This window comes from Orcinus orca, chromosome 12, assembly GCF_937001465.1.
Source record: "Orcinus orca chromosome 12, mOrcOrc1.1, whole genome shotgun sequence".
Taxonomy (NCBI): Eukaryota; Metazoa; Chordata; class Mammalia; order Artiodactyla; family Delphinidae; genus Orcinus; species Orcinus orca.
Window position 1 is genome coordinate 74,285,392 of NC_064570.1, and position 26,369 is coordinate 74,311,760.

General features: G+C 42.2%; 1 pseudogene; it reads right to left on the reverse strand.

Moving 5' to 3' along the window:
• Nucleotides 1-3,726: 3,726 nt before the first annotated feature.
• Nucleotides 3,727-5,678, reverse strand: LOC125960651 (parafibromin-like; annotated as a pseudogene).
• Nucleotides 5,679-26,369: the final 20,691 nt, after the last annotated feature.

Below are 26,369 nucleotides of genomic sequence, written 5' to 3' on the forward strand. Positions count from 1 at the left end.
GTGGGTGAGATGGTTGGATAAGTAAATTATTCCAGGGTGCCAGTGGTAAGAGTGACAAGAGAAATATGAAAAGGGGCTATAAGATTACAGATGGTTTGACCAACTTTGAGAAACTTGTGAAAGGAAGTTATTTTTAAGCAGGGTCTTGAGGGATGTGTAGGAGTTTGACAAATGAAAGGGAAGGTAAGGGTAGGTTAAGTTCTCATAGCTTATCTCCTATGAGAACCTAGGGATTAGGTCCATTGGTAGCAAGATAGTTTGATTTTTCTTGTATCAATTTGCCAAAACACAGGTAATAATCCCAACTATCTCTTAACTAAATAAGAAGTGATATAGTAATCTTACCTGAAGGAAACTTACTATGGTTAGAATTCTGCAAAGGTGAGTAAGCTTGTGGTGGCTTCAGACTCTCGATGTCTACCTAATGTCACTCTCTTCTAACCATTTGATGTCAGCTCTGGTATTTCAGCTCTAGAATTAAGAAAAGAAAAAAGGCCTGAAAAGGCATTTAGGGCTGGTGTGTCTATAGTCTTTGATCATGGCAACTCTAATAGCTTTTTCTTTTAGGTGAGTCTCACAGTTTCTGCAGAACTGGAAATTGTCTTCACAAGGCCCCAAATCACCTCTTCACTGGCCAGTTCAAGTGTGAGCTAAAGTTGAATCACAAGCAGGGAGAGAGAGTGGACTCAGATGCTGACTGGTCTTCGTGAGTGGGGAAAGCTGGGACTTACCACACTGGTTCAAGTGGCAACACGGTTGTTGCCTACCCAACCCGTTCTCCCCTCTGTTTCACCAATGGAGCTCCTGTCTGGTTCAGAGAGGCAAGGAGACCCGTTCAGCAGTATACTCTGACTAGTCTGGTCTACTCTAGGCCAATCATGTCAATCGAGTTCCTCTCTTGCAAAACTGGATCTCTGGCCTCCACTGAAGTTCAGAGTGGTGTGACCCTGTTAGGGCCAATAATGCACAAGGGGAAGTCTGCCGGCAGGTTTCTGGGAAGGCTATTGCTTCCTAAAAAAAAAAGACAAGATAGCTGGTGCCTGCCTTCACTGCTTCCTCCTGCCCTGAATGCAGGTGTGATGCCTGCCACTGCAGCAGCCATCTTGTGACCAAGAAGCTTGCAGAATTTTTGCAGGGACATCAGCCCTGACATCATGTTGCTAACTGAACATAGCAGTTGCCTATGTCTAGACTTCTTAGCATGTGAGTAAAATAAACATCCTCCCTCTCTTAAGCTACTGTTGATCAGGTTTTCTACCAAGTGGTCAAGCAGCAGTGTGGTGGCCACTTAGAACGTGATGAGGTTGGCTTGCCGCACTTTGAAGGACACATCGAGCCCAGGTGGATTTAGACAAGATCAGCGTGCGTCAGCTACCTGTGTCCCAGTCCCACAGGACTACACCAAACAGAAAGGGCCCAACGATGCTGGTGACACGAGCAGTGGGACACTCTGTTCCTGAGGACCACAGCCAAGCAGTTTTAGAGTCTGCATCTGTTTCTGAAGACAGGGGACAGGTGGAAAGTCCCGTGCCTCCTGGGAACCAGGGGAACAGATGAGAAACTGCCTGTGGCATCTCCCACAGGTAGGGCAGTGGATGGAAAACAGCTTGGTGACATTTCCTGTCAAAACTGCCTCTCTTGCTGAGTTCCTAAGAGGATGACAGACATTCACCAAGACAAGTCAGGCTGCGGCTGGGCCTTGCCTCCGAGGCCTGTGGGAGGACCTGGCATGAGGGAACCACGGCAGAGCTGGCCTCCTACAAACTGCAGATAAAAGCCTTTCTGATCGAGAGAGTTCTCATCCCAAGGTAGCATGGGAAAAAGGACTTAAGCTTGTTAAAGGACACATGTTTTTCAGAGGAATAATATATTCTGTTTAGAGTTTTATCTTTTGCTGAAATATTTCGCAGTGTCTCATAAGACTAATTACAAGGACATTTCCCTGCATGCAAAGGTAGTGTCGAAGTACATCCCCAGGCATTGGCAAGGACTGATTCCAAGGTCTTGAGTGTGTGTGTGTGTGTGTGTGTGTGCAAACATGTGTGTGCAGACGAAACATTAGCAGCGCACATCACAGAACCCCAACACACTGTATCAACCTACTTTCTGCATCTGACTTTCAGAAGTGATGTGTCTTATGACATGTTCAAATTCATCCTCAGCCGTACAAACTGGCTCGTCTCACTCTTATTTCTTAAATAAATCATACAGATGTTGAAATGTGACATTCCAATCTTAACAAGCCTTAAAAGAAACATTTCTACAGCCATCGCCTCTTCATGCCCGAAAGAAAAGCTCAAATCACTGCCAAAACAGAGCACAGGTAACAAATCTTGTTCATTTTTCACCCTAACTAGCACCGCTTATTCATCTGTCACACCTACGACATCGGGAGATGTTACTGTTACTCATGATTCAAAGTCTTCATAGCATATCACCTTAATGTCCTGAAGTAGAATTTATGATGTCTGTATATGACTCATCCTAGATATCCACAGGGAGATAAACAAGATGGGCTTTTTACTGTAGAGTGGAATAGATGCTCTTTGAGTTGGAAGGGAACTAAAGATCTGAACCTCACCACCCCCCGTGGTACTGGTGAAGGCAAAGTAATTAACCCAAACTGTTACTGAACCAAACTGGGGTCCCCTGGCCTACACACAGTAAAGCCAATCTACTGACACCGGATTGTGGTGAAGGAAAGCACAGCGTTTACTGCAGGCACAGGTGCCAAGCAAGGAGTCCAGGGCAGCTAGTGCCTAAAAGACCCGAACTCCCCGAAGGCTTTCAAGGAAAGAGTTTTAAAAAGGGTGAGGGAGGGGTTTTGAGGGGGGGATGTGATGAGCTCATGGGCATTCTTCTGATTGGCTGGTGGTGAGGTAATTGGGGGTCAACATCATCATCCAGTCTGGGGTCTACGTGCTGTCGGTCAGCATACAGTTAACTTCTTCCACCTGGTGGAGGTTTTAGTATCTGCAAAGCAGCTCAAAAGATATGACTCAGAATATTTCTCCATAGCCCTTGAGGAGGAACTAAAGGTCCTTGACTTTGTTTAATGACTAAACAATTATTATTTTGTCTTGCTTGACTGTTTTCCTTTCTTTCTGCATTTTCTCACTTCTCTGATTAAATTTACTCTTTCACTAAAGTTTTTCTACAGACAAAAGGCAGGTGGAGGGCTTCCCTGGTGGCGCAGTGGTTGAGAGTCCGCCTGCCGGTGCAGGGGACACGGGTTCGTGCCCCGGTCCGGGAAGATCCCACATGCCGCGGAGCGGCTGGGCCCGTGAGCCATGGCCGCTGAGCCTGCGCGTCCGGAGCCTGTGCTCCGCAACAGGAGAGGCCACAGCAGTGAGAGGCCCGCGTACCACAAAAAAAAAAAAAAACATGCTGAGTAATGTCGACGAAAATAATCAATAAACAATCAATAATAAGAATAGAAAAGAGATTTGAGCCAAACCAAGGAGTAGTCCCACTTCCCAGATGACTCTGAGAAACTGCTCCAGAGAAGCAGGGTTTTCAGCACTTTTTTTTTTTTTTTTTTTGTATACAGCAGTGTGTGTATGTCAATCCCAATCTCCCAATTTATCCCTCCCCCGCCCGCCTTCCCCCTGGTAACAGGAGAATCTTAAAGTTAAAATTAAAGTTATGGTGAAAGCCTTTCTTGGCTGTAGCCAGCTGAGGACAGCCGTGGCAGCCGGCAGCCCCAGGTAAACTTATCTCTTCACTGTGAAATGCCATAAATTTTCATTAGATGATCAATAGAAATGACATGATTGCTCAGGAGCTCAACCCTGATATTTAACTTTCCTCTCCTCGACCTTAACGAGGGCACATATCAGAGCCATGGAGTGGGGTGACATTTACGGCCCTACCACTCCGCTCTGTGATTAGACGCAGATCATTCAGAGGTTAGACTACGGGCCAGTGGTGAGGCTAACATGTTCTAAATGGCAATCGTGGTCATCACAAAACTTGGAATAAGAACAACAAACAATATCCTGTTTCTCAAGTTGCGCTTCCCTGTGCCACAGTGGTGGTAGTTTGGAAGAAGCGTCTACTCTGTGCCAGGCCCGGAACCCAAGGGGGGAGGAGAGGAGGGACTTCTGGGACGATGAAGAAATAAAGACTATCAGAAGTTGGGGGAGGTAACGGGAAAAGATAAGAGTCACAGAACCTAAGTATGTTCATCAGGGTTCTCCACAAAGGGTTAAATTAGGTCTTGTAAGAGAGCAATCCGTGAACTTCACCTTTTTAAAGTTTTTAGTCAATTTATAAAACTTGACTCTTAGCCTTTAGGTCAAGGTATATCCGTGTTTTTAATTTTTAAAAATTTTTAATTTTTAAACATTATTATTTTTATTCGAGTATGGTTGCTTTACAGTGTTGTATTAGTTTCTGCAATACAGCAAAGTGAATCAGCCACACGTATACATATATCCCCTGTATAAAATATATCCATGTTTCTTAATCCCAATTTCTAGACAAAGGAGAAACCAACTAATTCAGAATCTCAGGTGGGATGTGTGCTTTACTGTGTAGCTGTAAAGGTTTCTCAGAGCTGTAAGAAGAGTGATCTATCCACAGGATGTTTGTGATAGCTCTAATACCGTTATATCACGCTGCTGAACATTTGGGTGCAGACAAACTTTGTCATCCTTGAGACAATCTTTAGCTTTAGCAAATGTATCAACTAGTGAACCATCAGGCAAAAGCCATAGCCAATCTTTTAACTGCCAGGAGGGACCCTGAACCCAAACTGGTACAACCTGGTCTCCTACTCTTAAGAAATGTACTTAGGGACTTCCCTGGCGGTCCAGTGGTTAGGACTCCGTGCTTTCACTGCCAGGGCCTGAGTTCAATCCCTGGTCAGGGAACTAAGATCCGCAAGATGTGCAGCATAGCCAAAACATTTTTTAAAAAACAATTTTTTTTAATTAAAAAAGAAATGCACCTAAGGGTCTGGTTACTACTCCATAAGGAACTGGGACAATAATTGTCCTGACCTCTGGCAGCATCCTCTCTTTCCTTCTCTGAATTATAGTTTCATTTTCTCATTGGCAGCCTTGCTTTTGCTTTTCATCTGATGGGACACATTTCAGATCCTGTAGAAAGTCTTTTGCATTAAGCATGGTTATCAATGTGGTATCGCTGCCTGACTTAGGATGGTAGATGCTCGAGATCCTTTCTTCTGGTTTGAGGGAAGCCTGGCTTGAGAAATTGGTCTCGGAGCTGACCACGTTCAGGACCCTGAGTCTCATGGGCAGAGGCATCCTCCTCTGTTACTGGTTTCAGTGGCCTCCTGCGGGAGGTGGTGTAGCGTCAGTTTTGAAGCGTTGTGTTTCTTCTTTTCCTTGGACTCTTTCCTGGTCCTGTGTGTTTCGGGCAGCTGGGAAAGGGTACTTGGTAACACGGGATCCACAGGTGCTGTATTTGGGCCAGTCCACTGTTCAGGTACATTCCACCTCAGCATCCCCCAAACACCTCTGATTTAGGGCAGTTACATCATCATCTAGATCAGTCTTGATTAGAGATCTTTTCTTAGCCTTAATTTTGACTTTGCAGCAATATTTTCCACAGATTTAGCTTCAGACAAAGACCTCATCTGTTCTGTTTGTACAGTCCATACTTTGGGCCAATCTCTCTTTTTTTTTTTAAGGATAAGAAAAATGAATGCTTGGATTAGGATTTTTTTTTCTTTTTTTATAATTGAAGTATAGTTGATTTACAATGTTGTGTTAGTTTCAGGTGTACAGCAAAATGATTGTCATCTATCTATCTATTCTTTTTCAGATTCTTTTCCCTTATAGGTTATTACAAAATATTGAGTATATTTCCCTATGCTATACAATAGGTCCTTGTTGTTTATCTATTTTATATACAGTAGTGTGTATATGTTAATTTCAAACTCCTAATTTATCCCTTCCCATTTTCCCCTTTGGTAACCATAAGTTTGTTTTCTATGTCTGCATGTCTATTTCTATTCCATAAATAAGTTCATTTGCATCTTTTTTTTTTAGATTCATAAGTGATATCATATGATACTTGTCTTTCTCTGTCTGACTTACTTCACTTAGTATGATAATCTCTAGGTCCATCCGTGCTGCTGCTGTTTCATTCTTTTTTATGTGGGCCGATCTCTATCAAGGTTACCCACTCTTCATCTTCAATTCACAGCTCCTCTGCTTCTGCTAAAACTTTATCTGCTGCTCGTTTAACTTGAGCAGATCCCCAAAGATCTATTTCTAGGGGGCATGTCTGTCTATATTTGTTGATGTCGCTGTTTCACCACGAGATATCCAAGTTCGTCTTTCCAGTCAGGTCTTCTAACCATGGGAATATTTTCGGTGGCTGCAGTAGGACATGAACAGCAGGATGAGGTAGGTGCACATTATTAAGTAGGAATAAGATAGACTCCAATGTGTGGGATTCTCTGGGTTGGTTTCCTTTCCAGTCTCCCAGACCACATAGTTGGTCTCGGCATTCTCGGGCTGCTAGAATGCCTGGCAGTCACTGTGTCGGCCTTCAGCACCATCTCCTGGGTGTTGTACTATTGCAGGAGGCTGAGCACACGTGTCTTCCCCTGGCATCAGCACCTCAATGAACCAGCAGTACTAACAGCTGGCCATGCCTATGATAGCAGCTGGGCCTCCAAGCGTCCCACACTGTGAGGCCTCAGAAAGCCACATGAGAACAGCTTACTAGGCCTTTTCCCTCTTGATGTCATTTTTTTATAAGAGCAGGGTCCAAAGTGCCTATCTACAGCAATCACCTTCACTAAGAGGGGTTCTCCAAAGATTTCACACTTCACCTGTCTAAAACTGGCCTCTGGACGACCTGCTCATGTCCACCTAAACCTGCTTCTCTCACAACCTTTCCCGTCTTAATAAATACAGTCAGCCCTCTATACTTGTGAGTTTGCCTCTGTGGATTCAACTAACCGTGGATTGAAAATATTCAGAAAAAAAAATTCCGGAAAGTTCCAAAAAGCAAAACTTGAATTTGCCACACTCTGGCAACTATTTGCATAGTATTTACATTATATTAGGTATTTTAAGTAACCTACAGATGATTTAAAGAATACAGGAGGATGTGTGTAGATTATATGCAAATATCATGCCCTTTTATATAAAGGATTTGAGCATCCTCGAATTTAGGTATCCGCAGGGCCATTGGGGGGTGCTGGAACAGATCCCCCCAAATAAGAGGGACCACTGTAGTCCTACTCAGTTGATGAGGATCTTAACCAGAGTTATCCTTCATTTTTCTCTTGTTCCCACCCCGTATCCAACCCAGCCAGAAATCCTGGCTCTGGTCCAAACCCAGTCATCTCTGGGGAGGTTTTCTATAATAACCCCCTATGTGGTTTTCCCATTTCTATTTTTAGCATTCCCCCCCAAAACACATGCACATAGTTTAGTCTTTAAACTATAGCCAGAGTTTTAAAAGGCAATTGGGATTGTGTCACTCTTTTGCCAATACGCTCTAAATGCACCGACCAACCCGAAGTCCTTCCTGGGGCCTCCATGCCCTGCACAACTGTGTCTCTAGGTGTCTTTCTGACATGATTCACATACTCAATCCCTTGCTCACTCTGCTTGCCACACTGGCTGGTCCTCACAACTCCCCTGCCTGTGTCTGCTCTTGTACAAGCCTGCCCCAGGTCCTTTGCACCTGCTGTTCCCACAGCCTGGAGCTGCTGCTTCTAGGCAGCCCAAAGCTGGATCCTCAATTCACCCACTTCCCTGCTCAGAGACACCTCTCCTCTAGAGAACTCTATTTAAAATGTCACTCCCATCACCTCATCCTTCTTTATTTTTTATCATATCATTTATGGTGACCCAGTATCAGATGGGAAAATTGGAACTTCAAACTGCCCTTATTTCTCTGTTTTTTCCCAAGGACAATTCTGCCAAAGGTAAGGATAATCCAGTGTACAAATAATGGGAACACCCATGTTCAGAAATTGACTGTAATTTGAACTCAGGTCCTGTTGCATCCCTTTGTGGCTCCCTGTGGACTGCTGTGATAACATTTTATAATAGTCTGCCAGACACAATTTAAAACTAAACTCTATAAAGTTCTTTTCCCCTAACGTTTCTGAGTAACAATCCCAGCCCTGACCATGCAGAGGGTCTGCAGGAGGTGATTTACTGGAATGGTGTATACACCAACCTGGGATTGGTACAGTGGCATCAGTATCATATTTGCCAAATTATGTTGCTAATGAGGACATTTCCAGGGAGTTTCAATGACAGACTCTTCATTTACTTCCAGAGCTACACGTCCAACTCCAATAGCCCCAGAAACAAGCTTGGTAACATCAGGGCATAAATCACTCTGCAAGTGGGCAAAGAAAATATGTCATGACTTACATTTGTCCCGTGTAATAGAAATTGAAGGAGAACGTTTATTATTTACTTTGTTTCCTTTAGTTTTTAAAATTGTTCTAGTTGAACTATAAAACTCTACCAAATGTTTGGGCTTCCCTGGTGGCACAGTAGTTAAGAATCCACCTGCCAATGCAGGGGACATGGGTTCGAGCCCTGGTCTGGGAAGATCCCACGTGCCACGTAGCAACTAAGCCCATGTACCACAACGATTAAGCCTGCCCTCTAGAACCCATGAGCCACAACTACTGAGCCCGCATGCCACAACTACTGAAGCCCATGCGCTTAGAGCCCATCTCCGCACAGGAGCAGGCGACTGCAATGAGAAGCCCGCGCACCACAACAAAGAGTAGCCCCCGCTCAACACAACTAGGGAAAGCCCGTGCGCAGCAATGAAGACCCAACACAGCCAAAAATAAATAAACAACAAAAAAATAAAAAAACAAAACATCTCTACCAAATGTCTTAGACTGACCTACATAGCAGAGTGGAGGAATTTGTAGTGGCAGTTAGAAAACTTAGATTTGTTTCCAGCAATGTGTAAACTTGTGGAAGCAGCTTGCCATCCGTCTGTCCCTTATTATAGTGGAGGATAATACAGTCAAAAACTGTATTCCCATTTTCAGGAAATAACAAGTCCCATAGGCTTCCTCCTTTATAGGAAAAGAAACAGACAACTTAAAATATAAATAGAAAATACATTTATGGAACAAGAATTGACTGTCTACAAATCCCTATGTAAAGAGGGAGTTTCTCTAAAATTCTGTTTTTCTAAGTTTCCTGCATTTCTTCACGCATTTAGCCCACAAATATTTATTGAGCATCTACTATGTTCCACACACTTTGCTAAATAGAGCTAGGGCTAGGCAGTGCAGAGGACAGACAGGGATGTACCCGTGTATTACTTTTATAATTAAGTTAGAAGACTATATTCTCTCTGATCAAAATACTCTTGAGTTTCATAAAAGTTTGAGGGGAAAAAGTAGAAGGGATTGTCAACATTTCAAGAAAAATCTTGTAAACTAACAATTCAAACGAACTGAATAGTTGGGTTGCATCTACGTGGCTATGGGAGAATCGGATGGCAGGAGTTCAGAAAATATTTGCAGCTTTTGAAACTGGTCTCTGATACCCCTATAATAGTATTTATTTTTAGCTCTGTGGTTTTTTGTAAATCTCTTTCATGAGGTTCTATGAACCTAGTGACCTCCCCATTGCCAGCGCCAGAGCCTCTGTTGCCAAGAGCAAGGCCCAGCGGCCCAGGAATGGTGAGGCCCGAGGTCTCACGCCCTATGGAGGAGCTGCTTACTGTGCATTTTTGGAAAGCAACTTGCAAGAATGCATTCTTCATCTCACATGACATTCGTGGAAAACTTTACTTCAGGTCTGGCCTTAAAAAAATTGAAGATATTATGGGAAAAGAATTTGAAAAAGAATAGGTACATGGATATGTATAACTGAATCACTTTGCTGTACACCTGAAACTAATACAACATTGCTAATCAACTATACTCCAATATAAAATTTAAAAAATAATAAAAAATTGAAGATACTGATCATGGAACCTCTGATTCCCCTTTCTGTACCTTTCTCCTTCTAAGAGATAACCTCCTCAATTTCCTGACGCTTAATGTGTTTTGTCCACAGGCAAACCTGCTTCTTGGGAATGATTTTGATAGAGTCATTCACACCAAAGCTCAAATGTCTAATTCGTCTTTCTCCTTTTCCATAGGCATTTACGCTAACAAGATTCTTCACTTCAATCAAGGGGGGCTCACATCTGGGGGACTTCCCTGGTGGTGCAGTGTTTAAGAATCCACCTACCAATGCAGGGCACACGGGTTTGATCCCTGGTCCGGGAAGATCCTACATGCTGTGGAGTAACTAAGCCCGTGCACCACAACTACTGAGCCTGTGCTCTAGAGTCCACAAGCCACAACTACTGAGCCCGCATGCCACAACTACTGAAGCCTGCGCACCTACAGCCCGTGCTCTGCAACAAGAGAAGCCACCACAATGAGAATCCCGTGCACCGCAACGAAGAGTAGCCCCCCCTCGCCGCAACTAGAGAAAGCCCGCGTGCAGCAATGGAGACACAACGCAGCCAAAAGTAAATAAATAAATAAATATTTTAAAAAAAGAGGAACCACGTCTGAATTTCTTGACCATGTTAATTGGAGACATAGAGTGACTTTCAGATCTGATGTTCTGTGGTTCTAAATGTATAGCAACATTAAGGGGACAAAGAAGAGGTAACATTGCTGGTAAAATTCTTTGGGGAAAACCCTATTCTCTGTTTGTGTGATTTTCCTTGCACGTAACGAAACACCTAGCAGTATTTTAACCAGTAAAGTCATTTAATTGCTCATGTAACAAGAAGTCTAGAGGTGGGAGTTTCAAGAGTGTGTCAGCAGCTCAACATGGCTTGGCCACTGCCTCAGTCTCTCTGATTGTCTTGTCTTCCCATCGCGGCTCCCCAATGGTCTGCTGTAGCTCCAGGCATCAGATCTACACGAAAGTGTTCAAAGAAGGAAGGGGAAGGGGAGGACAGAGGGCTGGACTCATGGGCCTTTCGCCCTCTGTCTGAGAGGAAGCTCTTTCCCAGAGCCCCCAGCATATCCCCTGACATCACATTGGCCAGGACTGCGTCATTCCGCCCCCTCTAGTAGCAAAGAGTTGACAGACACCAATCCTGAGTTATAGCCTAGGATTAGTCATATTGAGACCTGAGCAAAACTGAGATTTTGCTAGCAAGGAAGCAAGGGACAGTGCTGCTGGAAGGCGGTGCAGCTGGAGCGTGTCTACCTCAACCTCGCAACCACAGCACCAAGGGGCTGCCCTGAGCAGGTCTATGGCCAGCCTTGAAAATAACCTGAGTCAGACACCTGGGCTCTTTCCAATCCCCACACTTTCCAGTTTCTTTCTTGCTAATGTTCAGGTTAAAAGGGGAGGAGGTTGTGACAGAGAACAGACGGTGATGTTCTAAATTAAAACAGAAACGAGATGTTGTAGCATTGTGTTCAACTTGCCTGTTCTTATATGGTCTCATACTTTTAATTCTTTAACTTGAATTTACCCTGCTAACCGTCTTCTTCATTCAGATCTGCAAACTTGCTAGAAAAAAGCAATAGTTTTTTTTTCTTCTGGTGGGGCTACTCTCTCACCAAAATGGTCCAGAGATGATTATATTCAGTTTTATTTTCAAAATCTCCACTTATCAAAGGCTAGCATGCTTAGAAAACAGATGGTTCGATCTAAGGCTTCTTTTGTTGTAGGCAGGCTAATGTTTTAAACATTATGCCAAGATTTGATTTGAAATTGTAAAATTGTTGTTTTCCCAGACTGAGCTTGGAGTACTATCAAAATTCTCAGACAGTCTTCCTGAGGGGAAGGCAGAATTTGTGCATGAGGGCTAATTGAAGAAAAACAAGAATGTTTAAAGGACAATTTTTTTCCCCAAAGTAAAAAGTTTTATTGATTCCAATGGAGAAAAAAATCTCTGTTTTTAGGACATATGGTACCTATTGCATTCAATAGAAGATATCAGTTTATAAGTTCTCACTTCTTTTTTAGCGATTAAAATACTGATATATTAGTATCACTGTAAAGAAGCAAACAGATTCATCTTTCTAATCTTTCATCTTTTATAATTGGATAGAGTTTGAGTTCATGAAATTTGTTTATACACATCATTCATGTTATCTTTCAATTAACCTGCCAAAAATATTATTTTCCCATTTATAGATGAGAAAACTGAGATTCAAAAAAAAAATAAACATATAACTTTCCTAAGGTCACAGAATGTTAGCCATGGGGTTAAGGCTAAAATGAGATTGTTGTAGCCACTGCAGCTAGCGTGGCTAGTGTTACTAGTGCCTATCCTATGTCATGCACCATATGACACTGGAAATAATAAAATAATATAATCAGATCTAACATTTATTGAGCACTAGATGCCAGACCCTGTCCTAAATATTTACACGCATTACTTCATTTAATCCTCTCAAAAAATCTATAAAATAGGAATTATTAAAATTCCCATTTTGCAGATGTGGAAACTGAGGTCACGAGGCTTGGATAAGCTCCAACTGCTAGAAATACGGAGTTGCTGCCTCCTAATCACGTAACGAGCACAGACCTCTCTGCGCATAGGCTGCAGGAGCTGGCCACGGGTGACCTGGGCAGGCTGGAGGCACGTCTGGATGCAGTGGCTGCCATGATATACGGCTGCTCTTTGCAGCCCTGCTGCATTTTTTCATGACTCTCAAGTTGCCATGTTGCAAACCCAAGTCAAAGAAGCTGAAGCAAAAAAGGATGTCTTTGACTCATGGAATCCGAGCGACGGCTGAACAACCAAACCACCCACCACGAGGACAGGGATGCTACTGGTCTCGGGCACCGCTGGAACCAGGTGAGTGTCTGCCGTCCCTCGCCTTTGTTTCCTTGTGCATTGGCTTCATTCTTTTTCACTACCGATAGCTTTTTTCAAATGGCAGGAACCTCAGTCTCCAATAGCTCATGAAATTCATCTTTTGACTTTCACCAACAGAGAAGGTCCGACTCTCTTGGGTCTAGTTGGAAAAAATTCCACAGAAGAGCTCTGATTGGCCTGGCTTGTATAAGAAGCCATCCCTGGACCAATCAAATGTAGCCAAGGAGACACATCCTGTAAGAACATGTAAGAATTGGCATGTACAGTTGTGCAGTTTGTGTATTTCACACAGGTGTCTACCCAAAGGACACGTGGGGCTTGAAATCAAGCCAATCCTCTGCTCACCAAGCCATGCGGCCTGGAGTAGAAACCTTCCCAAAGGAAGGGATGCCCTTTGTTTCTCTCAGACACTGGGGCTTGTCAAGCAGGGCACCCACTGGGCTGAATCCTTTTTTTAAAAAAAAAAATCGAGGTATAATTGACACATATCATTATGTTAGTTTCAGGTATACAGTGTAAGGATTTGATATTTACATATATTGTCCACCGTAAGTCTAGTTAATAACTGTCATAGCTATAAATTTTTTTTCTTGTGATGAGAACTTTTAAGATCTACGCTCTTAGCAACTTTCAAATATGCAATACAGCATTAGTATTATAGTCACCATGCTGTACATTGCAACCCCGGGACTTATTTATTTTATAACTAGAAGTTTGTACCTTAAACCCCCTTCATCCATTTCACCCATCCCCTGCCCCTCCTCTGGCAACAATCCATCTGTTCTTGTATCTAAGAATGAACCCTCATCCCTTTTTTTCACACAACAGCATTGATTAGGTTTATGGCAGCCTTGTGTAAAATATGACAGCTTGTAAGGAAATACTGTATTTGTGGATGGAGGAAGAAAAGGGAAGTATTAATTTCAGAAAAAGGGAAGATAATCAAACGATGAGGGAGAATTTAAGCCATTGGTTGTGCTCTAAGATTTCTTGCTTAGAACAGTGAGTGGAAATAGAAATAGGAAACTATTTCTGTTTCATGTAAAATTTTAAAACACAATTCCACAATTAAGTCACGGAAAGGTGATAAATAGAGGCTTTGATGTGAGCAAAACCCAGCTACCATTTTTGAGGTCTAACAGCACCTTGGGGAGTGGCTTGTTACTTTTCCAGGCAAATACACATCCATTCAGAACTCCTCACGGAGTGGATTTTAATTAAACAGTTTCATGGTTTTTACATGAAAAGACAGTCTGACATCTCATAGAGATGCGTGATAGTCTGATAGTCTCTGCTAGCAAAGTGCTACAGAAAGCAGCTCTCGTTACATTAAAATGATATTTTTAGCACCAGGTTTGTGAGGCTGTAAAAGCTTTATTTTTTACACAAACTTAAGCTCTTTCTCATGGGTCAGGGCAAGGTTTTCTCTGGAATACAGTCATCCCACCTTCCCAGCAAGCCCAGCATGTTCTCTAAAGCCCTGGGCCATGTCGAGGTGATAAGACTGGGCACGTGTCTAACGATGGGCAGAGAGAGGCTGCGCTTGGGGGCATGACCAGCCCGCCTGGTTCAGGGCAGGCCAACCCCAAAAGCACCACGCCAAGGGTCCCTTGTATTTATTCTGGGATGACCAATTCCCAAGCAGTCATCTTCTTCCCAGATATGATCTCAAGAGTGTGAGCTTTGCCATCATCCCCAGGTAGAGAGCGGCAGGGGAAGAATCTGATATTTCAAGGCTGAAATAACAGACTAGCAGTTTCGTCCGCTGCAGTGTCTCCCTGTCTTAAGCAGATTCCGAATTTTAGACTCTCCGAGGCCGCTTCCGTTTTCCTTGGCCCCTTATTCCTTGTTTTTTCTCCAGTTACCCTTCTTCGAGAGCCCAGACTCAGGCGTCTTTGATATCCCCACACCCTGTTCCGCTTCCCTTCTGCCTCCTCTTGTCTAGGGGTCTTTCTTTGTTTGATTAAGTAGTCAGGACCTACAGAAAGGAACATCCGGGAGCATCGGAGGAGGAGAAAGTTGTACCAAAGCCACCTGGAGCAAGGATGGGTGGTACCCACTGCCTTGATTCTCCTTCTTGCCTTCATTTCTCTTATATCTCTATTTGCTTCTTAAACTTCACTCATCCTCTCCTCTCCGCTTATTCTTTTACCTCTCCTCCTTTGTCTTCTCCACCTGCCACCAAGCCGTCCTTACAGAATTTCCTCTGTTAGGAAAGCTAACAGCCCCGCTCAGCACATCTCAAATTTGATTATCGTTTGCTCAGTTAAAACCATAGACCCTTTAGCGAGGAACTCAAGAGATTTCCTGGGGGATGTGCGGGGTCCATGGCAACCATCAGGCTGCACACACACACTTGTTCTGCTGCCTTTCCCCGTGTGTCGAATCCTTTGGACCAGCGGAAGTCACATACACCACGGCTGGTGGCGGAGAGCTTTAAGGGCCTGGAAAGAGGATGGCTTTAAGCAGAGGTCACCCAATGCACATGCATGCATTAAGCATGTAGATAAGAAATAAACATTTCCTGTTTTATGCCACTGAGGTTCTTGGTCTGTTTGTTACTGCAGCTAATGTTGCAGCCTAGCTGTTACAGAACAGGACCTGATGACAACCAGGCAGACAGAATGACATGTTTCCTACTGAGTGGAACATTTGCAGCATGAAATTGCGGCTTGCAACTCGCTGAGATCAGGAAGGTAGGCCAGCGACAGTGGCTTCTTCTAGTGCTTAGCACCTTTAGTTTTACTTATGCTTCAGACGGGAAAGAATGATACCAAATCAAGGACAGGCTGCTCTGGGATACCTTGTCCCCATTCCCTGTTCTCCGGCCTTCAGCAGAGGCTGGTGTTTGTTACTGGTGTCCCCCAGATGGGGCACTGCTCTCTCCTTTATTGGTTCTATGCCTGTTATGCTCCCCCAATACACTCATCCCAATATCAGAAAGGCTCCAGAAATTTCCATGCCTTAGACCCTTAGCCCCAGATAGAAAGAAAAATTTCTCTCCTAAGTTGCTTACAAAATCCTTCTTATCCCAGGCTTGTTTATTTCCCAAGATGACTGATTCTGGAAGCTGCTTCTCCTTTTGAGGAAACTCCATCCGCATCTTCATGTACCATGATCTGATCTATGGCTCCAACAAGACCATCACCCATTCTATCTATTGTACTAGATAGAATAAAACGGGCTTTGCTGTGGTAACAAACAACCCAAGACTTCAGAAGGATGGCTCAGGGTTCTGAAAAGGTCTTCTGTGTGGTCTGTGTACTGGTATTCAGGAAAACTTTTGAGTGTGTTTCTATAGTGTTTATTTTTTAGAATTAATTGAAATTTATTAATTCCAGGCATTTCCTATTTCTTGCCTGGAAAAATCCATTCCTTTAAGTGTCAATTTCTCTGTGAAGTTTTCCCTGACTCTGGGCAGGATGAACGTCCTCATTCTGGTAATTCCACAGCACCGTCCTCCATATCAAAATTACTGCATTATATTGTGACTTGCTATTTTTTATGTCTCTTAGGAAGATACATTCCTGAGGACTGGAATTAGGTATATTATTCCTGTGTCTCTCCTAGTGCCCAGCATGGTACTTGGGATGTAGGAATAATACCATGCACGTCAACCACGTGGACGAGGGGCACTGAAAGGCATCGTCATTTCTCCATTCATTCTTGGGCTGTGCATGTGTGTTTCTGTATTGTGGGGGTATGGAATATAGCTATATCTGTGTAGCATCACGTAGGAAGGGATGTGTCCAAAATGGTCCATAGTGAATCTGTCAAAATACTTTATGGGCTGAAATATACAATAGGCTTGAGAACTATTTTTGCAGACAATCACATCCCGAAAAGGAAGTGTGAGGTGCTTATTCGGCAGACAAGGCTTCCATATCCTGTAGTAATAACCCCATGTTTACCTCTGCACCAGTGCCTTTATATTTATTTTTTTTTAAGATTTTTTTTTAATGTGGACCATTTTTTTAAAGTCTTTATTGAATTTGTTACAACACTGTTTTATATTTTGGTTTTTTAGCCACGAGTCATGTGGGATCCTAGCTCCCCGACTAGGGATTAAACCCTCAGCCCCTGCATTGGAAGGTGAAGTCTTAACCACTGGACTGCCTGGGAAGTCTCTGCCTTTATATTTAAAATCAGAACTTTTAAAAAAAATCTTTCTTTTTTCCTTAACGGCACATAATACACTGCTGTATCCTTAAACTGGCAGTTCGTGATAATTTTAGTAGAAAATAAAGGAAATGGTCAATTTTTTTTTTCTTGGTAGGGATTTCTAAGCCCACATGATAAATCAACATTTTAAACAAAGTTCTTCTTCTGAGTTCTCCTTTTCTGGTTTCACCTCTTATTTTATTTTTATTTATTTATTTATTCTTTTGTGAGATGAGCATGGTAAACCTTGTTGAAAAACAACAACAAAAAAGAGGGAGTGGCAGATTATAACTGAGTTATTACAGAATTGCATTGCTACATCTTTTCCCCTATTATAGGCAATGATATTTTGTCATTTGTCAACTCCCTGCAAATATCCTTCTTTTCCCCCACAAGTCAAAAATGTCTTCTTTAGGGCATACAGGATAAGTTGTAATAACACATTTGATAGCTGTAAATAATTCTCTGCTATCAATGTACACAGTGAATGTTATTAATGGGAGACTCTTTGCATGGGCCCTGAAAATAGCCAATAACTCAACTTGTCAGCGTTTTGATAACTACAGCCTTCAATTTAACATGAAGAAATATCAGATTCAGTTTAGCAGTTTCAAAAGCAATGAATACAGATGATGAAATTTCTTCTTTCAGGCAAAGAGACTGCAAATTATTATACATAGACACTTATTTCTAATAATGTCATTTCAATTTACTTCTCAGTTGCCTGATATTAGAAGTATTTGCCCGGGAATTGGATGAGAATTTAATCATCATTTCAGAGCTCCAGGCCCATCTCAGGGGCCAACTGAACATCTTATCAGTAATTGAGCGGCAATGCTATTTATCCCTTTCCTACACTTTATTTCCTTTTTCTTCTTACCTTCCAAGTTTATTTCTTTTTTTCTCTTTAAATTTTTATTGGAGTATAGTATAGCTGATTTACAATGTTGTGTTAGTTTCTGCTGTACAGCAAAGCGAATCAGTTATACATATATCCACTCTTTTTAAGCTTCTTTCCCCACATAGGTCATTACAGAGTATTGAGTAGAGTTCCCTGTGCTCTACAGTAGCTCTTTATTAGTTATCTATTTTATGTAGAGTAGCATGTCCAAGTTAATTTCTAAACATCCCAGAATTAGCTCCCTTTCAGATGGGAATTAACCATGATGTCAGGGTAGTTGTCACCTGGGTGTGGCTTGTCCTTCCTTCCATCCTTATTCCCTTCAAGACTCAGATGAGGCCTCCTTCTAAAAACACCCTTCTTCCCCTCCAGACACCCTCATTCTGGGTGAATGGGAAGAAGCAGATATCCTCAGGCAGCCTAGCATCGAGCTGCCGGCAGGAAGGGCTGCAAGGCTACCTGTCACCTGGAATGGGCAAACTTCCATGACCAGCAAGGCCATTCCTCAGACTGGAAGGCCATCCAGTTCCCATTGTCAGGCCATTGGTAGGTGCCACCTGCTCCCTCCCCAACAAGATCCGCTGCAGAGGGTGTGAGGTCTTGCTTGCAGAGTACAACTCATGCTTCTCCAAGACGTGGTCAAAGCTAAGAGACCACATGCACATTAACGCTCCCTTCCTATAAGATTCCCCAGTCACCTGCTTGAGTGGGCACCAAGTACTGCTTTGTGTATGGGGTTCATCCCACACCTGCCTTGATACTCAGTTTCCCTCCTCTGTGCTCCCGTGTTCCCCCTACTTCCCTCCCATACCAGCCTCTAGTATCACTCTCCATGTGCTCCTCTGGTGATGCATTAGGTCATGGGCTCCCTGAGGGCAGGAACTTCATCTTCTATTTCACTGTATTCAGAGAGCTTAGAATGGTGGTAGAAAGTGCTCAATAAATAGCTCTAAATGAATGGTTCAATGGTCAAAAATGATGGACAACAAGATCAGAGAAATGTTGGCTTGGGTACTTCTTTTTTACACTTAACGGATTTCTTGTGTCTATTTTCTTCTTTTTTAAAAAAATTTGTGTTGGAGTATAGTTGATTTACAACGTTGTGTTAGTTTCTGCTGTACAGCAAAGTGAGTCAGTTACACATATACATATATCCCCTCTTTTTTTAGATTTTTTTTTTCCCATATAGGTCATTACGGAGTATTGAGTAGAGTTCCCTGTTCTCTACAGCAGGTCCTTATTAGTTATCTATTTTATGTGTAGTAGCGTGTATATGTCAATCCAGTCTCCCAATTTATCCCTCCCCCCACCCCTACTGCCTTTTCCTCCCTGGTAAGCATAAGTTTTGTTTGTTTTCTACATCTGTGACTCTACTTTCTAATGGGATTTTATTTTGCCTCTAAAACCAGCTCTGATGTAAAAAGCAGGCTCCCTCTTGGGGATGGTGCATTGTAGCAAGGACCAGTGACGTGCCGGTAAATGTTTATCAATGTAGCTGATTTCAAGCTACCAGCGTGTTAGCGCTGAGGGCAGCCTTGGGGAGAGAGACCCAGGAGCACATCATTCTGTGGTACTTCCGTTATACAGCTACAATGTAAGAAAATGACCTCAAGAGCATAGATAACAGTAAAATGTAGTGGCTTTTTAAAAAATTACCTCTGTTTCTAATATAATCTATTTAATTGTATTTTAATATAATTTTTAGTAATGAGTGTAACAACTGGCTTGCAAAATCCCTGATCATTTAATAATTTTTTCCCATGATATTATAGGAGCTGACTTCAGACACCATTGGATAGGACGCTTTTCTCAACCTGCCTTCGGTACCCAAAGCTTCCCCATCCAGCCTTGAACCCACACAGGATCGCTTTGACCACTTCTTTGCTAGTTTCTTCAACCGGGAACATCTGTTGTTTGACTGGAATGACTAGCTGTTTTGGTTAGTGGCAGAGAAGTACAAAGGTTTGTAAGAAAGAGTGGATAGACCAGAAAGAAGATTGGGACATTCCTTAACTCCTCAGAACCTAGAAACGTTTACTAAGTATTGTATCTTGAGTTGCAGGTGAATAGCCTGCTTCAGTTGAATATTCTCGTAGTTGGGCTCCATAGGCCATTTCTATGCCTCGCCACCTCCCAAGTCCAGCTTGATTTCAGTCACTCATTTTCTGGCCTATATGTCTCCTTCTCAGCCTTCCTGATTGTGCAAAAAAACTTTGAAATCCCAATTCATACCGGAATTGTCTCTTGACTTTTGGGTGAAAGGTGATGATTCCACCACCATTACTCCTCTGCTTCAGCCCCCACCAACCAAATCCAATTTGCTCTTTTGTTTAAAAAAAATAACATCAAAAAACATGTACGGGCCTTGGATTTTGTGAATATTTTATGAATGTACTGGCTATTCGCATTGCCCTGTTCTTTTACAAGTCCCTTTTAGACCGCCTATTCTTGATGGGCAGCGCTCGGAAATCACACCCATTTAGTTTTCTTTGCATCTCACTTAGCAAAGAATCATGAACAGCTTTCTAAATGCCTTATCATAGCTTCAAGGATGGGGACGTTTATGATGAACGGATTGATAGGTGTAGAATCATGCTTGTGAGTGACAGTATATGAAACGATCAATCTATCTTAGAGCAGAATCCCTCATTGAAGAGTAAGATATGGTGATGACAGGAATGCTTTCAAATTTCTGGCAGTCTCCACGTCTTAGCACACTATGCCTGCACCATAGCCTATGCAGAAACTGTGCCAAGCCACACTCTCAAAAATCCACAATCATTGTGTCTTTCTTTAAATGTCTTCTAAGTTATGAATATATAACGCATAAACAAGTTCTAGCTATTTTGCGCATTAAGAGTAATGAAACAATATTTCAGTTGCCTTATCCTCGGAAACAGAAACAACAGTTAGCTTTTATTTCTAAATGTTTAATTCATCACCACAACCATCATCATCTGGACTACAGATGGCAGACGTAGTTTCTGGAACACTATTTCGAAGTAAACAGCGTTTCCTTGAACGGTTTTGTAAAGGGAATACACAGTATTTCTATTCCTCTCAGCTCTTCTCTGCATTTTGCCCAAGTTTACAAGCATATTTGGGATGAGAATGAACTCACTAAAGAACAAGTGTATTCTGTCAAATTGAGTTAAGGAGAAAACCTAACCTGAAGACTAGAGGAAAAATCCTTTTAAAGAGGTTCTTTTGGTTGGGTTGGGTTTTTTTGTTTGTTTAATTTACATATAGCTTACTCAGTCTTTTTGTGTCATTTCCATTCCTGTTTTCTTTGCTCATAAACACCTGACCAGATATAATTCACTTAATTAACAGCTCTCTAAGTAGATTGAGTTTGCTGCCTTAGGGGATAGACACCAAAGCCCAGAAACTCCTGAGTTGGCTGGAAAGGCTCCAGAAGTGTGTAATCACACGCTTGGGCTGAAGAAATAGAACAGACCGATATGCAAATGACAGAAGCAGAGACTGAGGCCACTGGGGGCAGGAGAGGAGGGAGACAGGAGATGAGTCTCCCTCTGTCTTCCACGTCTGAAAGACTGGCTTTAGATATGATATTTATGAACCCCGGTGATACGCACAGATCCAATGAGCTCAAAAATCAGAGCAGGCAGATGTTAGTAAAGCCAGCTTACTGGAATTTCTGGAACCAATAATCTCAACCATTTGACATGAGCCTTTAGTCATTGGAGTATGAAACATAAACCAAAATTGTATAGAAAAATTAAATAAAATGAAATGGCTGGAAACCATCAAATTACGGAATTCACTGTGCTTCCAGTAATTTACACCTGCCTATAGCATGAGTACTGAAGTTCTATTTCTGAGGTTTGCTGCTAACAATGTTGGTTTCTGGGCTGCAAGATAACTGGGGCAAAGGTTGCTGGGGATCCTACTGAATGAGCTGGCTGTGTCCTTTTAGAAAGCAATTCCATATTTTGTATGGCGGAGGTTAAAGTGGGACAGGTGCCTTGGGGGCCTGAAATGTTTATGACTGTTAATTACAGATTGTCATCAGCATTTTATGTCCTTCTCTATATTTCTTTGCTCCTAGATCGATCTGATACTTGAACCAGAGGGAAAATTAATATATTTTTAAAGACAGATAGCACCACCTAAATTATCACCTGCCGCGAACGGTCAGATGTTGCTGTATGTTACCTTTTCTCATGTCGGCCCCCCAAAGCATCCCGATTAGACAGCTCAAGCTCTGCTTCTGACTCAGGGAATCTTACAAACCTGACTTCATTTATTTAAGCATCTGCTCTGGGAAAAGCACAATGCTAGGCAGTGAAAGTAACAAGCTACAAAACTTTGAGTAGAAAAAGGAAAAAGATGTGTAGAAAAACAAATTATACTTTGCAATTTTGCAAAGAATTAAGCGTGGGTAAGTACTCCTGGCCTTGGAGGAGGGCTAGAACCACAGTCCTTTTGTTTGGCCCACTTGTTTTTCTTTTTTAAGATCGATTCAATATCTTACAATTAGGAGATTACACACACACACTCAAATTTTTCTATTTCTATATTCTCTTGAAAACATCATAAAGTCTGGGCTAGTATTACCAGAGGGCCTCAATCCCCCAGGTCTGAATAGTGATCCTTAGATGGCCTTGAGCTCTCCAATTCAAGACAGTCTCCCCAGTCCCTAGGGAGTAAACGACTGGTCCTGTTCCAAGCATGGCTCCTCCTTTGTATCCTCCCTGCCTGGACAAGGAGACATTTGCATCTCTGTCTTTGAATTCTTCACAGAAGTTGTCCTAGAGCCTCTACTAAAACTGTGTGACATGAGCAAATCATTTATCCTCTCTGTCTTGTTTCCTCACTTTCTAATAGAGGTAATAAATAGCATATTTGATTGTTTGTTAATCCAATTAATGGAAAAGAATGAATTATATGAACAATGAAGAAAGAGTTATATGCTCTGCTGATTGGACAAGAGACACTAATATCAGTGAAGGTAACCTACAATTCATAGCACAGTTCCATCACTACAGAAAGCTTCCTTGTCCCAGTTTTCAGACAACCTCCCCACCCCTGGCCCCATAACCAGGGGCAACCGTGTCCTGACTTTTGACTCATAGCTTAGTTTTACTGTTCTAGGGTTTAATATAAACAGAGCAATATACTGTTTACCTTTTGCGAATGCCTCCTTTCAGTCAAAGTATTATTTTTGAGATTACTCGATGTTGTTGTATGTGTGGAATGGGATAGTGGTGAAAACAGCCTCCTTATGACCCCCACTTTCCTGTACTTTGTCCCTTTATAATGTAAAATTGCTACCTCTCCCGTCAAATGACAGGATTTACATCCTACCGCATGACCCTGGGCTGCTTTTGTGACTTGACTGACCAACAGAATGGGACGGCAGTGATATTCTTTGACTTCTGAATCTAAGCCTTAAGAGAGGTTATAGCTTCTACGTTATGTCTTGGAAACCAACAGTCAAATAAAGAAGTCCAGGCTGTCCTGCTAAAGACACAGACTGCATGTAGAGAGACAGAAGCCCTAGAGGATGGGAAGACCACCTGGATAAGGGGGCCACATGGAGGCAGATGCCCGGACCACCACCAGCATCAAGGCCCCAGGAGGTGTGCGAGGCTCTCTTGACTCTCCAGCCCTGGCCAGGCAACAGCTGAATACAGATGCAGGAGTCAGCCTAGGCAAGGCCAGCAGAATGCCACTCCCTCAACCCCCGGAACTGTGATAAATAATAAATTGTGGTTGTTTTAAGTCACTGTATTTTGAGGTGATTTGTTATATAGCACCATACACGATGATACACAGTGGTTTGTTCCTTTTCTCTGTTGAGTAGAATTTCACTGAATGGATATGCCGCCATATAATTTAGCAATTTAGTTCCTTAATTGTTTTTCTCTTCTGGTTTTGACAGGTATGGAACCAGTTGCCATGAAAATTCTTGTACAGGTTTTTTTTAAAATGAATATATTTTCATTTCCCTGGAAGTTGAATTGCTTAGTTATATGGAAAGTATATGTTTAAACTACTGAATTGTTTCCCAAAGTACTTATCTTCATACATTGCCAGCAGCAATGTTTGAGAGTTACATTTGTAACCCTCCCCAATACTTAGTATTGTCAGTTTTTTCAATTTTAACTATTCCAGTTAGTGTAAATTATGCTTTTGATTTGTATTTCACTGATGTTTAGCATCTTTTCATGTGTGCATTGGCCACTTTTATAATTATATAAACATAATCATTTACATTTATAATATAATTATAATTACATTGTGAAGTGTGTTTCAGTTTTTGCAGTTTTTAAAAAAATTCAGCTCGTTTTCTATTACTCACTATAGGAATTCTTATATACCTTGGGTATGACTCTTTTATGAGATATTTGTATTGCAAATATTTTCTCCCAGCTGTGGCTTGCCTTTTTATCATCTTAATGATAGCTTTTGATGCATGGAAATTTTGTGGGGTTTTTTTGCGGTACGCGGGCCTCTCACTGTTGTGGCCTCTCCCGTTGCGGAGCACAGGCTCCGGACGCGCAGGCTCAGCGGCCATGGCTCACGGGCCCAGCCACTCCGCGGCATGTGGGATCCTCCCAGACCGGGGCACGAACCCGTGTCCCCTGCATCAGCAGGTGGACTCTCAACCACTGCGCCACCAGGGAAGCCCCAGAAATTTTGTATTTTGATGGACTATGTTTTATAATGATCATTTTTTGTCTGTCTATGAAATGTGCCATCTCTAAGGTCACAAAGATCTTCTATGTTTTCTTCTAGAAGATTCTGAGTTTTAACTTTTAGCTATATATATTATTTATATTGAAAACATACATGTATGTACATGCTGAGTAGTCATCTGCTTCTCTGATTGAACCCTGACAATTACACAGCTCAGGCACCAGGAAAGCTTACATAGCAGCTTAGACCTGGAGCATAACCTCCTCCTTTTCTCAATTCCACTTACAATTTCTAGAATTTTAGGTTAATTGGGTGATAGCGGTACACCTTTTGGCTTCAGCTAGAGGGAAGTTTCCCACGTGCATATGTTAGGTTGTTCTGTTCTCAGTGGACTCCTAGCCCCTCATCTCTCTTCATGTGCTTAGAAATGGAAACACTAATTTTCTCTACAGTTTCTTTGGAGTGTAGCTGTCTTAGTCTGTTCAGGCTGCTATAACAAAACACCATAGACTGGGTAGCTTATAAACAACAGAAATGTATTTCTCACAGTTCTGGGGGCTGGAACTCCTAGATTAGGGTTCCATCATGGTTGAGGGAGGGACTTCTTCTGGGATACAGACTCTCCTTGTTTCCTCCCATGGTGGAAGGGAACCCCGTTTACAAGGGCAATAATCCCACTCTTGACGATAGAACTCTCATGACCTAATCACCTCCCAAAGCCTGCACCCCCTAATACCATCACCTTAGGGGTTAGGATTTCTATGTATGAATTTGGGGGGGACACACACATTCAGACCATAGCAGTGGCCCTTCACACATCAGTAACTATTTGAACAGCAATCAGGTGTTACAAACTCAAGAAACTGAGGGTTTTAAATTATGAATTTTATGTGTTTTAAACACAAAGCTTTGGAGAAATAAAGGAAACAGAAGATAATCCTTCTTTTCTCATCCCAATCACAAATCAACGCGTTCTCACCGTATATGGGAAATTATTATAGCATATTAGCCTTGGGGTTTAGTCTAATGGTTTAGTTTGATTAATGAATGGAATTAGTTTGGAAAAAATACATCAAGGTTGAAGGCATCTGTTTTATAAACAGATATGCAAGTGAACTTCTTGTTCCACAGACCTGGGGTGCTGTGGAATCATTCATCATAGCTGTCTTCCCTACAGTTATGGGTTCCCAGCAAATGCTGGCACTCCAGGTCTGCATTGTCCAAAAGCCCATCCCTCAGATATTAAGAACACAGCTCACGCTGATTACAAAACCCAACATATTTTTATGTAGCTCGTCTCCTGGGAAAGAATTTTTTCTAATTGTTTAATACAATTTTCTTTATTGCTAGCCACTAGGCTTCTGTCTTAGCTTAACAGAAGACAGAAAGAGGAGTTAGAAGGTAAGTCATTTTTCACATAAAGAACAGCCTAGAAGCATTTATAAATGGGAGCAACTTAGACATATCCCTTCCCCTAATTTACAGCAAAAATCTGGAACACCTGGATTACTGCCTCTGCAGCTGTTCTATGCTTTTTGATTGTCTATTTCCCAGATGAAGGAATCAATAAACTCAAATGGAATTCAAATGGAATAAATATCATTGCCTGAATCACTCAATTCCGCACAGCTTCCTGAGGATTACGTGTTAAATGGTAGCCTTTTGTCCTAGAAAAGAAAGTTAATCAAACTGTCTTGCAGCTCCCCGGCAAACTATCTAGTTTGTTCCCAGAGCATGTCTTACACAGAAGTAAAAATGGTTTGCCAGTTCCCAAGCTCGTGGCATTCAGCAAATCTCTCCAGGGACTCCACATTTTAAAATATAT